Raw genomic sequence first — 14,689 nt, 5'->3', positions numbered from 1 at the left:
AAACTGTAATTGTAAGTATAGAGAGTTCTGTGAGTCATTCTAGTAGGTTATCAAACCACAGGGGTATGGGAACCACAGATTTGTAGCTGGCCCATCAGAAATGATGTAGCTTGGGGACCCTACCTGCCGCTGGCACCTAAAGTTGAGGCAGTCCCTGGGGAACTGTGTTCTTTAACTGGTGGGGTCTGTGTTAACTCTGGGTAGTTAGTGCCAGATTTAGGTTTCAGCACCCCAGCTGGTGTCAGGATGTACCTAAGTGTTACCCATGATTCCTCTCCTTCCCTCACTGTCCCCAGGCATGCACTGTAAGAGTGAGTCCAATCAGCTGAACCTTCCCATGCACTCAGAATACAGGGTGCTTTGCCCCACCTCCAGGGCTGCTGTCCTGCTCTGGCCCCATCTTTTCTCACCTGAGTTACTCAAGTAACTTCCTTCCTGGTGCCTATGCTTCCACCCTTGTGCCCAGGGGGCTTCTGTTAAGGCAAGTCAGACTGAGTCACTCCCCTGCCTGAATCCTCACATGCCCCCATCCCACCTGGAATGACGGCAAAGCCCTCACTATATGTCTGCCACCTCACCTCCTTTCCTGACCTCACTTCTACCCTTGCTCCCTGCTCCAGCCATCCTGGCTCCTTCATATTCCCCGGACAGCCCAAGCCTCCACCTGCCTTAGGGCTGTGCTTTCGCCCTTGCTTGGAATGTTCTAGGTTCTCATTCCTTTCATTTTAGTCCTAAAGGTCACCCCCTCAGAGAGGTCTTCCTGTTCACCTTATATATAATAGTCTCACTCCAGCCCCTCTCCACCCTCTCCTCTCACTGGCATTATTCTCCCTGAGCACTTTTATGGTGTGTCATACATGACCTTGTTTAATTGCTTATCATCCATCTCCCTTAGTAGAATCACAGCTCCCTGAGGGCAGGGACCACAGCTTGGTTTGCTGCTGTATTCCCAGTACTTGGCTCAATAAATATATGTCAAATGAATAAGTATGTGCCACCAAGAAAACTGGCCAGGTGCAGTGAAAGGTTTCATACAAATGATCTGGTGTTTCATGGAATCTCTTGCTTTGCAGCTAGCTGGTTGTTACAGACTTATTTGCATAGATGTGGATGGATTCACAATAGGGCTCTATAGTTTAAACAGTTTGAGAAAGGAAATAAAACATGCTTTGTTAGCAGGTAACAAACAGATGCTCTGAAAGCAAACTGTGGCACACCATTTACTTCAAAAGTTACTGAGAGAAAAAAAAAGTTACTGAGAGAAGACAAAAATACAGTTGAGGAAAATGCACTGAGCGTGGAATCTTCTAACTTGGGTTTTAGTCTTGTTTCTCCCATTTCTAAGTTGTGTGACTTTAGACAAGTGACATCCTCTCTGTGAGCCTCAGTTTTGTTTCCTGCAGAATGGGAGAGTGCTAATACCTCCTGGCCTGTGTCCCAGAGTCACTGCCAGGGCCCTCTGAGAGGCAGATGAAGCAGACCCATCAGGTGTTACTTAGTTTACTCCTGTGTAAACCTCTACCAGGGCAGGAAGTCCCAGGTCATTTGGGCAAGAAATAAAGAGTTAGTACTAAGCAGATCTCTAGGAATAATGGTCAATTGTCAGTCAGTCTCCTAGGAATGGTGCTGTGAAAAGAAATTTTGCTGAATTGGATAAAAATGCTGAAATCAAACTGTCACATATTGTGGGGCCAGGTTTTCTCAACCATCCAGCCCCTCCACAACTCTAGGATCCTAGGCCCAGTCCTGCAACCCAACCCAGGCCTCTTCACCTCTCTGGACCTTGAGACAGACTGAAAGGCCTGACATCTCTGTCCACCAACTTGCTGGGGTTGCTGTGAGTCAGAACCCTTCTGAGGGGCTGGCAGTAGGACTATAGGGGCTCAGAATGGAGTGAGTTTGGCAAAGCCACCCCCAAATATCTCTGCTGATGTCCTCCTTTCTTTCCTCACCTAAATCCAAAACCTGGAGTCATTCTTGACTCTCTCTCCCTTTCTGCCCATGCTTTGAATATCATTTTTTTTCTGACCACTTCTCACCACCCACAACCACCAAGTCCAGGTCACCACCATTTCTTGCCTGAGCCACTGCATCAGCCTTTTGACTGGCCCCTTTCCTGCTCCTAGCCATCTACTCCATAGCAGCAGCCAGGGAAGTCTTTTAAAAACAGAATTCTGTTCCTATCACTCCCTGACTATAACCCTCCAGTAGCTTCCTGATGTTCTTAGGCTAAAATCTAAACCCTCCTGAAAACAGTAGCTGTTCTCTTTCCTTTATCTCTGTCCTTTTATCTCATCAGCCTTCCCCTTTTCTCTCTATGTTTAAGTGAGGCTCAGTTTCTGTGTTTCCAATGTTTCTCCCCACAGGACCTTTGCACAGGCTGTGCCTTTTGCAGGAATACCTTTCCCCCTTATTTCAGCTTCCCTTTTCTTCGCCTTCAGTTTGGTCCATCATCAAATATCTATGACCTGCTCAAGTAGATGTACTCTCACATGTTTTCCAATTTTCACCTTAAATAAGCACTTCCTCAATGAAGCCCCCCTTGATTTTACCACATTCTTCCACCATTGGGCTCTCATAGACAACTAGCTTTGTACTATTCATTGTGTTATAATTATTTTTTTATTATCTGTTTCCTCTATCAGACTGGAAGCTCCATGAGAGTAGAGACCAAGTCTGCCTTGCTCATGCCTCTCCTACCAGTGCCACATTCACAACATAAACCTGATAATTTGTAAAATTTTATAGACTCACTTGGAATCATATTTGAATCTCTTATGCTCCACTTACCTCTGCAGCCCACATCCCATCACTATTCTCCCTTACATCATCAATCTTGCCCCACGGACAGTTGTTGAGCACCCACTTCTCAGTTCAGTGAGGTACAGCAGCAAACAGCAGGATGTGCATACAGAAACCCTAGATATGGTTTGCCCATGTTCTAATGGGGGGCAAGCCCAAGAGAAGGAGTGACTTTCTGGAGGTTAAGAAAAGCATCAGGGCAGAGGGGCTCCCTGAATGGAGGCTTAGGAGTTTGTCATGATGGGGTGAAGTAGAGGAAAAGGCATGGACAAAGACCCAGAAAAATGAAACAGCACTAACAGCATCTTCCCAAATCTTCCTCTGGAGTTCTATTTCCAGAATGTATATCTAGACCCTCATCCCAGCACTTCGGCAAAGCCTCCTAACTAGATTTTTCTGATGCAGTCTCTCTTAGTTCTGTCCTCATGCTGTTCCATCTTTGCTCAAGAACCTGCTGTGGCTCCCTATTACTGTTCAACTTAAATCTAACGTGCCTGCTTCCAGTGCATGCCTGCTTCAGCCTCTCCCTATCTCTCGCTCTCAGTGGCTTTTTCTCTCATTACCCACTGACATAATCAATATTGCTTCCACTAACTCAACCACCACAACCTTCCATACCTGACTTGCTCATCCTATTATTCTCCTCACCATTAATCAAAATCATTTTGGAATTGATGCTAAGAAAAATTATTTTTGAAATTTGAGTTGTCACTTCCAGAAGCCCATTTGAATGATTTGTTTATAGCTAACTCACTGCTGCTTAGCCTAGTAGAAGTGCATGAGAGCTTCTTAGTAAAATTAATTCTTGTGGGCTGAACTCTCTTGCTCTGACCTTGAGCAGCCAGTCTGTGATGGATGGGCTCGGCCAGGAAGTGTTGTGTTTTTGCTCTTGGGCCCTGCTAGAGAGGGGAGGGGCACTGCTTGCATTTGGTATCCGCATTTACCTCCCTGGGGATCTCTTAAAGGTGGGGACAATATCTTCTTCATCTACATCCCCCCACTCCCACTCCAGTTTCAAGCTCATTGGTCTACACAGTAAATGACCACAGTCATCAGGAATAGACTACCCCTGTTATGAGCCAAGTTCTGTCCCCAAAATTCAAATGTTGAAGCCCTAACCCTAGCATCTCAAAATGTGATTGTTTTTGGAGATAGAGTCTCTAAAGAGGTGATTAAGATAAAATGAGGCCATTAAGATAGGCCTTATCAAATATGACTGATGTCCTTATAAGAAGAAAAGATTAGGACACAAACAACACAGACAGAGGGAAGTGCATGTAAGGACACAGGGAGAAGGTAGTCACCTCAAATCTGGAGAGAAGGGCTTCGGAAGAAACCAAACCTGCCAACACCTTAATCTCAGGCTTCTGGCCTCAAGAACTGTGAGGAAATACATTTCCATTGACTAAGCCATCCAGTCTGGTACTTTGCTATCGAGGCCCTAGAAAACTAATACAGCTCCCAAAGACAATTGTTTCAGAACACAGTTCCAGGAACGGACCACATGACATTGACATTGGCTCTGAGTCAAAAAAAGTTTTGAGAAAAAGAACATTTTACAATGAATAGTGCCACTATATATAGCTGACTGGCAAAATATACACATACATACACATATTGATGGGGGCAGAGAATTTTTTCTTAATTGTACTCTTTGTAATAATAAACACAGTGAACACTCCACTGTGGGACATTTAGAAATGCAGAAAAGCAAAAAGAAGAAAATAAGTTGGCTGTAATCCTCTCACATTTAGATAACTGCTTCTCCAATTTTCTCCTTCCTCACCCTTCTCATTCTCTCTCCCCTCTTTCTTCCCACTTTGCTTACCTATGTTCTTCTCTACCTAGTTTTTAAAAATGTACTTAGGATTAATTTTGGCAATTGCCTTTTTATTTAGTGCTGCACCACGAATATTTTCCCCTAAATTAAAAATTCATCCTGGTCCTGGCCAGTTGATTCAGTGGTACAGTGTTGGCCCGACATGTGGATATTTGGGTTCCATTCCTGGTCAGGGCACATAGGAGAAATGACCATCTGATTTTCCATGCCTCCCCCTCCAAGCCCCCTTTTCTCTCTTTCTCTCTCTCTTCTCCTCCCACAGCCATGGCTCAATTGGTTCAAGGCACTGAGGCCCCAATCGCTGAGGATGGCTTCGTGGAACCTCTGCCTCAGGCACTAAAATAGCTTGGTTGCTAGCATAGCCCCATATGGTCAGAGTATCGGCCCCAGATGGGGGTTGCCGGGTAGATCCCAGTTGGGGTGCATGAGGGAGACTGTCTCTCTATCTCCTCTCCTCGCACTTGGAAAAAGAAGACAAAAAATTATCTCACCTTCATATTCAATGGCGGCCCAGAATCCTCCACTATATGCATGTGCCCTGATGGGTTTCCCCAAACCCCTGCTATTGGATATTCACATTGTTTCCTATTCTTAACTAATAGAAACGATGCTGCAATACACTTCCCTGTAGATAAATTTTAGCATAGGGCTTGGTCTCTTTCCTCGGGGCAAATTAACTAAAAGTGGAATTACTGGTTACTCACATTTTGAAAGAGAAAATTTTTTAGAATTCTTAAAATGTTCTATAAGGTTATGCCACTTTTGGGGGTGTAACAACTTCTGATCATACATATTAAAAGCTCCCCAGAGTCTATGTAGTAATTTTCAACAATATTAAAACATTAAAAAACAAAGAACAAAGAAAACCTAGGTTTTCTGGCTACAGTCAATGTCAGAAAGTGATATCCATCCCTGGCTACAATGAAGTTCCCTTCAGGTCAGAAGCTTCTGACTTAGACAGGGCAGGAAAGGAGGTGGTCTGGCTCTAATTCAAAACTCTATGGAGTGGGGATGCATTTTACAGACAGGGAAACTAAGGCACTGAGAGGCACAGTCACTCACTTGCCCAAAGCTAATTTGGGAATGAAGCAGTCAGGACTGAAATTCAGTTTTTCATGGCTCCAGCAACCCAGGGTTTAACCATTATGCCACACTTCCCTGGGGCAGGGTCTGTGGGGACAGGATGACTCCAGGATGTCTCCCAGATCCAGCCTTGATATCCAGTTCTGCCTTCTGATCTCACTGGCAACATGAGGTACTGGGTGTGCAGGTCTGGTAGAGGGAGGGTTGGAGTGTGCCCCAGGGGTGCACGAGCCAGCAAGGCCCACCTAACCCCACCAGGTGATGGTTCACAGGCCCACTGACCATTTGCTTATCTGAATCACAAATTCTCACTGACGCATTGGCCATATTGGAACAGCTACAGTGGTGTGACAGCCTAGAGAAGAATGTAGAAGCATGTCAGAGCAATCATATAAAGATAAAGGGAGGAAGAATAAAAGCCTGTGGCCATAAGGAGGTAAAATTGTGAATCAAGGGTTAGCTGTATTTTCCAACTTTTAAAAAAAATGAGGTTGCTTTCACAGGTGTGTGGTAGAAAAAACAAGGTATTTGAATCAAATGGACCTGGGTTCCAATCCTGCCTCTTACCAGTTGTATGACCTTGGGGAAGTCTCTTCACTTCTCTGAGCCTCAGTCTCCTCACCTGCAGAATGGGGATAAGTATTCTATCTTGTTCTCAGGATGAACTTAAGTAAGAGATTCCCGTCATGTTCTTAGCTCTGTGCCTGGCACAGGACAGGGACTCTGCAAATACCGGTTCCTACACAAAGTCACACCTTGCTCAGCCTGGGAATGCAGAGAGAAAGTAGACAGATCCTGCTCTGGGAGAAACAATTATATCCTGAGATGACAAGTGCTTTAACAAAGGGAACAAACCAAGTCCACACTATTTTCAGAAAATCTGGCTCTCTAGCTCATGACCACAGCAAAATCAGAGAAGGAGGGCAGTTTTACTTTTGATAGATCTTTACTCTTTCCCTAGTATTACCTTTTATTTCTCCATCAAAACTTACCTGTCCCAAGTCCCAGTTCCCCAAACCCTGATATCTGCTGGGGCTAATCTGGTCAGATAATTTCTAAAATAAACATGAGCACCCATGGGTTGCTAGACCACTCCAGGTAGCACTTAGAAAAAAGAAATAAAGTACTGCATGCTTATTACGTAAACTCGGAAAACATAAAGCCCAAATTACCCATACTCTCATAACTTAGAAATAACCACTACTAACCTACAGATGACATTTTGATTGAAACTTTCAAAGCTTTCTCATCCTCTTCCAAGAAGTGACACAGATGGTGGCAATTTGGGTGCTATGACAGGTTGGAGAGGAGGGGGTGCTGGGTGAGGAAGACTCTACCCTATCAAACACTGGAGCAACTGCTTATTCCACCTCGGAGTAAATCCGGCTCCACATACACACACCCCTGAGGGCCTGGGCCTTTGGCAGAATTCCCAAGCATTCTCCCAGGCAAGGGGGCTGTGTCTCCAAATGTTTGTTTGTAAATGGTGAACCAAGAGTCAATAAGCATCTAAGACAGTCCTCTGTAGGCTCCCAGGCTGGGACCCAGCCCTCTGCACCATGTTCTTCCTTCCCAAGTCCCCCCTCCCCCGCAAAAAAACCCCACCTATGAGTGACTTTTATGATAGCCACACAACCCACACAGGAATAGTACTCTTTCTCTCAAAAGACCATTCACTAATCCAAGTGCACCTCTATTTTGTCGACTACCACACCAAAGTAAAGATGACAGCACACAGGCTCTGTGGGGTCTAGGAATGGGAAAGTCACACATGCAGAAAATACGCCCAAACTGTAGCTTTAGATCCACTTGGGGCTTCCCTCTTCCTCCCCTGCGGCCCCCAGGTCCACAGGTTTTTTTGGGGGTAGCTGCTGAGAGCTTCAGTGTTGGGAAGGGAGTTAGGGAGGCTGAGGTGGTCACGGCAGCAGGGGTGGGAAGATCAGGGGTGGCTGACTGTATAGACGGGAGGTTTACAAACCACTAACAGCTCTGGGACCACTAAAGATGCTGAAGTGTGTGCACAGCTGTAGGTAAGGATGCTGAGTTGCTTTAACACTCACCTGTCTCCTGGGCTGCTCTCAGTCTGGCTCCTGGTGTGGAAAACCTATAAGCAAAGGAGATCAGAAAGGCTCATCAGAGGAGCTTATATTTTCTAGGTCACACACTGGTGGCCAGGCATCCAGATCTGGCTTTCAAATGTAATATTTGTTTAAAATTTAACAATTGAACTGATCCCAGTACTTAAAAACTGGGTGATTTCATACAAAAATCTTGCTTTCTGACTCCTCCAATTGGGGAGAGCTGTACCTCTGGGCCATGTACCAGCAGGACACCCCTAGGACCAGAAATGCTCCGCTATCCAAACCTGTATGTTACCTGCCCCCACCTTGCCAGAAGCTTGAGTGTGCATCCTCTGCTCTGGTGTCTGCCTCGGACCTAGAAGCCTGGCTTGTTCCCCTTCGGGCCTGCCTAGGCTCTCTTCCTTCCCTTCCTTTTTCCTGCTCCAGACATATAAACTGAGAAGTCAGGACCATCCCTTAGAGAAATGAAGGGAAAGAAAGTTGAGTCAGACTCCAGACGAAGTTTGCATGGAGAGCCCTGCTGCCTCCTCCCTTTCCAAGATCACTGCTCCTCAGCTGGGGGGCTGAATCAGATAGGGCCCTGAGCATTTAATAAAGGACACCTTAACAAAGGTGTGGGCAGGAGAGGAGCTGAAGTGAGGGCTGCTTTGCTACCACCCTAGTCTGGAAGTGGGTGAAAGGAGGAAATGGTTTCTAGACCCAGGCACAGAGAGGGCTGCATGGAAAAGACCCCCAACAGACTTGTCACCTATGGTCAAGACATGCAGCCAGTTCAAGGTGACTCTGAGGGAGAGATCTGGGAGACTAAATACCCTAACAACTCTCCCCCTCACTCTGTATCTTGCCAGAGCTCCACATTGGTCCAAGTCATCAGGAAGCCAGAGGGATAGGGAAGGCATGGATACATATAGGCCCCCTCTGGGTAACAGGGCAGGTGAAAAGGGGGTAAGGTGGGTCTTGAGGTGCAAATGGTAGATGTCCAGCACAGTGGTCCTGCTCCTGTGCCCTTTTCACCCACAGGAGCCACATCCCTTAGGCCCCAAGGCAAGGCTAACCAGGTCCTCCCAAGTGTCGGGAGCTCAGTTCCACCCTAACAATAATTATTGGTGCTAACATTTGCTGAGCCTCTGTCCTGCTCACCTGGCCTGAACTCGAATTTTCTGCCCCATTCTCTAGTGTCTGACCCTGCCCCCAGCACCTGGAGCCTGGCCCAGACCCCAGCTTCCCCTCACTGCTCCTGCCTGTTCTCTTCCACAGGACACCCTTCAGTTTCCTCTCACTGTGGAGGCAGGCTGTCCCCTTCCCAGAAAAACAGCCCAGCTCAGAGTTCCCAGAGATCCAGAGCAGAGCTACAGGAACCCATAGGCACAAAACTGACAGGCAGTCACAGGACACATGGAGCGGCCAGCCGAGCGCTCCCCTCCCCAAGTCTCTTCTGGGAAAAGCACTGGCCTGACAAGAGGCAACCACGTGCAGGGTTTCATGGAACCCAGAACTGGCAGTGATCCAGGAGAACATCTGCTCTGGTACCTACTTTGGACAGATGAGAAAACTGAGGGCAGGAATGGGTGGGACTTGCACAAGCCACATAAAGGGGATAATGGCAGAACCAGTGCTTTGCCTGCTAGGCTGTCCCTTCCTCCTGCCTCAGGACACGTGAGGGCCCAGCTGTGTCAGGAGACTGATGTTAGGCTGAGTTTGCTTGATTTTACAACATTAAGGGATCCCCAGTTCATTCACTCCTCACCTCAACTTCCTGAGGCAGGCACTGTTAAGATTCCTGTGTTACAGATGAGCAAATTCAGTCCCTGAGAAGTTATCTAACATGCCTTAGACCAGCACAGTCGCTAAGTTCTGGAGCAGAAGTACCAACATTGACAGCAATAATAATAATAACACTGACCAGGGTGCTTTTTTCTTTTTTTAAAATTTATTTTATTTTTTTAGAGAGACAGAGAGAGAGAATCAGAGAGAGGGACAGACAGGGACAGACAGACAGGAAAGGAGAGATGAGCAGCACCAATCATTAGTTTTTTGTTGCGCATTGCGACACCTTAGTTATTCATTAATTGCTTTCTCATATGTGCCTTAACCAGGGGCCTTCAGCAGATCAAGTAACCCCTTGCTCGAGCCAGAGACCTTGGGTCCAAGTTGGTGAGCCTTGCTCAAACCAGATGAGCCCGTGCTCAAGCTGGCAACCTCAGGGTCTCGAACCTGGGTCCTCGGCATCCCAGTCCGACACTCTATCCACTGCACCACCGCCTGGTCAGGCCAGGGTGCTTTTTTCATGCTGACCCTGTGTTGAGGTCCTTGAACACCTTATCCCATTGTTTATTTGTTTGTTTTACTAGAGAGTTTCTATTAACTTTTCTACTTGGCTAAAACATATATATATAAAAGGGGCCAAGAACACACAATGGAGAAAAGAAAGCCTCTTCAACAAATGGTGCTGGGAAAACTGGAAAGCCACATGCAAAAGAATGAAACTGGACTACAGTCTCTCCCCCTGTACAAAAATTAACTCAAAATGGATCAAAGATCTAAACATAAGACCTGAAACAATTAAGTACATAGAAGAAGACATAGGTACTCAACTCATGGACCTGGGTTTTAAAGAGCATTTTATGAATTTGACTCCAATGGCAAGAGAAGTGAAGGCAAAAATTAATGAATGGGACTACATCAGACTAAGAAGTTTTTGCTCAGCAAGAGAAACTGATAACAAAATAAACAGAAAGCCAACTAAATGGGAAATGATATTTTCAAACAACAGCTCAGATAAGGGCCTAATATCCAAAATATACAAAGAACTCATAAAACTCAACAACAAACAAACAAACAATCCCATAAAAAAATGGGAAGAGGACATGAACAGACACTTCTCCCAGGAAGAAATACAAATGGCCAACAGATATATGAAAAGATGCTCATCTTCTTTAGCTATTAGAGAAATGCAAATCAAAATGGCAATGAGATACCACCTCACACCTGTTCGATTAGCTATTATTAACAAGACAGGTAATAGCAAATGTTGGAGAGGCTGTGGAGAAAAAGGAACCCTCATCCACTGTTGGTGGGAATGTAAAGTAGTACAACCATTATGGAAGAAAGTATGGTGGTTCCTCAAAAAACTGAAAATAGAACTACCTTATGACCCAGCAATCCCTCTACTGGGTATATACCCCCAAAACTCAGAAACATTAATACGTAAAGACACATGCAGCCCCATGTTCATTGCAGCATTGTTCACAGTGGCCAGGACATGGAAACAACCAAAAAGCCCGTCAATAGATGACTGGATAAAGAAGATGTGGCACATATAGACTATGGAATACTACTCAGCCATAAGAAATGATGACATCGGAACATTTACAGCAAAATGGTGGGATCTTGATAACATGATACGAAGCGAAATAAATAAATCAGAAAAAACCAGGAACTGCATTATTCCATACGTAGGTGGGACATAAAAGTGAAACTGAGAGACATTGAGAAGGGTGTGGTGGTTACGGGGGGGAGGGGGGAATGGGAGAGGGAAAGGGGGAGGGGGAGGGGCACAGAGAGAACAAGATAGAGGGTGACGGAGGACAATCTGACTTTGGGTGATGGGTATGCAACATGATTGAACGACAATATACTCTGGACTTGTTATCTTTGAATATATGTATTCTGATTTATTGATGTCACCCCATTAAAAAAAATAATAAAATTATTAAAAAAAAAACATATATATATATATATTTTATAAATATGTATAAATATATATATACTTCTGGTTTTATTGAGATACAACTGACATACAACATTGTGTAAGTGTAAGGTGCAAAATGTATCGACCTCATACACTTAATAATAATCAGATCATTATATATCATTACCATCATAATGTGTTACCTATCACCTCCATCACATCACATAATTATCTTTTTGTGTGTGTGTGTGGTGAGAACATTTAAGATCTACTCTTTTAGCAACTGTAAGTGTATAGCTCCCCTAGTTTTAATCAGATAAGACTAGCCAGGTGGTTATCCAGACGCCTCCTGACTGTTTTGCTCCACACACTGACTTTCTGACTCGTTGTGGGCCTCTTCCTGATGGCTCCGGGTAAATGAGCAGAAGCTCAGAATTGGCCACCTGTCACACCCAGTACCCTTCCTGTGATGTTCAAAGGGCCTCCCCAGCCTTAGGTGGGTCTGCCTGCTCCCCACCCGAGGCCCTGAGCTCATGTACATGGTAGCATGGTCCTGTGTTGTGGGCAGTAGGGCTGATGCCCCTTTCTTCCCCAGCAGGGACTGTTGGGATGAAAGATTGATGAGCAATCTGTCTTCATTGGTGAATTTTTAATCACAGAAGAAAGGAGACCCTGGCCCCTGGCCCAAACCAAGAACTGCAGGCAGGGTGCTTCTTGGGAGTCAGCACTGTTAAAATTTCATCCACACTGACAACAGCTATGAACCCTGGATCCAAGTTTTTTTGTTCATAAATAAAGGTGAAGGGCTAGAATGGGAGTAATTGCTGGGAAAAACTGCCAGAACCCCAGCACAGAAAGTTCTGAAGTGACATGAGGCTGGCTGAGACCAGGACTCCTAAAGCTCTTGGGAAAGTGCAGGCACAAGGGCAGGGGTATGGGAGTGTGGGGATGATGTCAGTTGTCAGTCTATGATTCTTGCACTTCTACATTGAATGTGATTGCACCTCACACCCTGGATCATCTTACAGTCAACAAACTGAGACAGGGCTGAGCGTGGAGCATGGTCGCCAGGCAGGCGCCTACCCCAGCCTCGCAGACCAGGCTTCAGGTCAATGTCCTGGGAGAGAAGGGTACTGTGGGATTGACCATGACTTAGTTCTGTCTAATTCCATAAGCCAGACTCTTAAAGAGAAACAAAGGCCTGAGTTCGAGTCTCTAATCATTTACTGGTCCATGTTCTCAGGCAAGTCATTTCAATCTTCTGAGCCTCAGTCTTCTCCTCCATAAAATGGGGTTAGAAACAACTACTAAGTGGTGAAGATGAATGAGGAGATTCAGGGAAAACATAGAGTGTTGTATGCCCAGCCTGCAGTGATATTCTTATAAACATTAATTGTAACAAGGAAGAATAAACCACCAGTTCTGCTCTCAAATCACTTATAAACTAGTGGAGAGCTCTCACAATGGCTAAAAACAAAACTCACAAGGAAAAATACAAAAGCATAAATGATTTAACAGAATACCCAGGGTGAGACTTAGGGTGAGGGATCATTTTGACTTGGGGGAGGGGGCGGAGAATCAGGAGAGGCTTCTATGAAGAAAACCTGGAAAATAAACCTGCAAAGAATACACGTGCATCCTTTGTGAGTGCAGAAACTAATCTCTTTCTGGTGGGAAGCCTTCCCCAGTCTGAGCTTCTCTCCAGACAAATGAGGCATCAATGAGTACATATCTGATTCTCAGTGATACTACTGTTTAGTCAACAAAGTCATGAGTCACTCATTGGTACCCAGGGCCCCAGACTTTCCAGCTCATATCCCACCTCTTCCAGGACTCTTCCCAGGGCCTGCTTCAGTCCCACTCTTCTCATGTGCCACTAGCACTCAAAGCTCAAACCACCTTAAAGAGCGTTATTGTGGGGGAGGAGTCCTGGGTTTTAGCTTGGCCCCTGCTCCCTGTAAGACACTGGGCAAGTGCCATCCTCTCTATGGGCCTCAGTTTCCTTATCTGTGAACAAGGGGGTTCACTAGATTAGAGTTTCCCAGAGGGCACTGGGGAGCACTAGTCTTTTGAGAGGCTCCCTGAAACATGGTACCCCAGGTTTCATGCTGAAGCTCTCACCTCCCTTGTAGATTTCACAAAGCAATGAATAAATACACCAAGGCTCTGATAAGTCCTGTAATATAGAAACCAGTTTAGTTCTGCTTGACTCAGCATTTCCCTAACTACCTTGACCTTGGGACATTTCTTTGAGTAATGTCTATTAACACACCATAAAACTAATACTTCTTAGAACCCACTTTAAGAGGAAATGCTAGCCTTAAAGATCTCTTAGGTACCTTGCTGCTCTGTCAATAAGAGGGTTTAATAAAAAGTCCAGGGTGTGGAATTTCACCCTCTGGGTAACTTTTCCAAAATGTCCTCTTCATTTCTGGCCAAGAGGTGAGGGCGCCCTCCCTCAGCTCCCACAGCAGCCACCATATCTTCATCTCCATCACCACAACCCGTGCACTGCAGCCATGGTATGTTTCCTGCAGTGAACCATAAGCATTTGAGCAAGGGACCATGTCTGGACACTGATGGGTCCCAGTGTTTGACAAGCTCAGTGTCGGAAACACACAGTGTGGGCCCAGCAAATATTTCTGAATACAGAAATGAGGTTTAAAATTTTTGGCAAACCTGACCTGTGGTGGTGCAGTGGATAAAGTGTCAACCTGGAAATGCTGAGGTCGCTGGTTCGAAACCTTGGGCTTGCCTGGTCAAGGCACATATGGGAGTTGATGTTTCCAGCTCCTCCCCCCTTCTCTCTCTCTCTGTCTCTCTCTCCTCTCCCTCCCTCTCTGTCTCTCTCTCTCTCCTCTCTAAAAATGAATAAGTAAATAAAAATTAAAAAAAATTTTTTTGGCAAAAGCTATAGTGTAGCCATGCCATGTACCACACGGGATGCCAGCTTTAAATAACCTACAGGACTCTCTTTTCCATGCTTGTTAGTCGAACACCAGCCTGATGGATGGAAGGAAGGAAGGAAGGAAGGAAGGAAGGAAGGAAGGAAGGAAGGAAGGAAGGAAGGAAGGAAAGGAGGGAGGGAGAGAGAGAGGGAGGGAAAGAATAAATTGTAGGAACCACACAAGAGAGTATAACTATTACCTGGAGAGGAAAAGTACTTATTAAGGCAAAGCCCAAAGCTATGTT

At 45.5% G+C, this 14,689-nt stretch overlaps 1 protein-coding gene across 5 annotated transcripts in view; it reads right to left on the bottom strand.

Moving 5' to 3' along the window:
• The window catches only part of ATP2B2 (ATPase plasma membrane Ca2+ transporting 2), a 516,257-nt gene that overhangs the window by 325,969 nt on the left and 175,599 nt on the right, over positions 1 to 14,689 (bottom strand). For all 5 annotated transcript variants that reach the window (XM_066244337.1, XM_066244328.1, XM_066244329.1 and 2 more), the window contains one exon: positions 7,786 to 7,829. The gene's annotated coding sequence lies outside the window, so the exon portion shown is untranslated. The remainder of the gene's footprint in view (positions 1 to 7,785; positions 7,830 to 14,689) is intronic.

This window comes from Saccopteryx bilineata, chromosome 10 (genome assembly GCF_036850765.1).
Source record: "Saccopteryx bilineata isolate mSacBil1 chromosome 10, mSacBil1_pri_phased_curated, whole genome shotgun sequence".
In the NCBI taxonomy this organism is placed as follows: domain Eukaryota; kingdom Metazoa; phylum Chordata; class Mammalia; order Chiroptera; family Emballonuridae; genus Saccopteryx; species Saccopteryx bilineata.
This window is presented reverse-complemented; position numbering and strand designations above follow the sequence as displayed.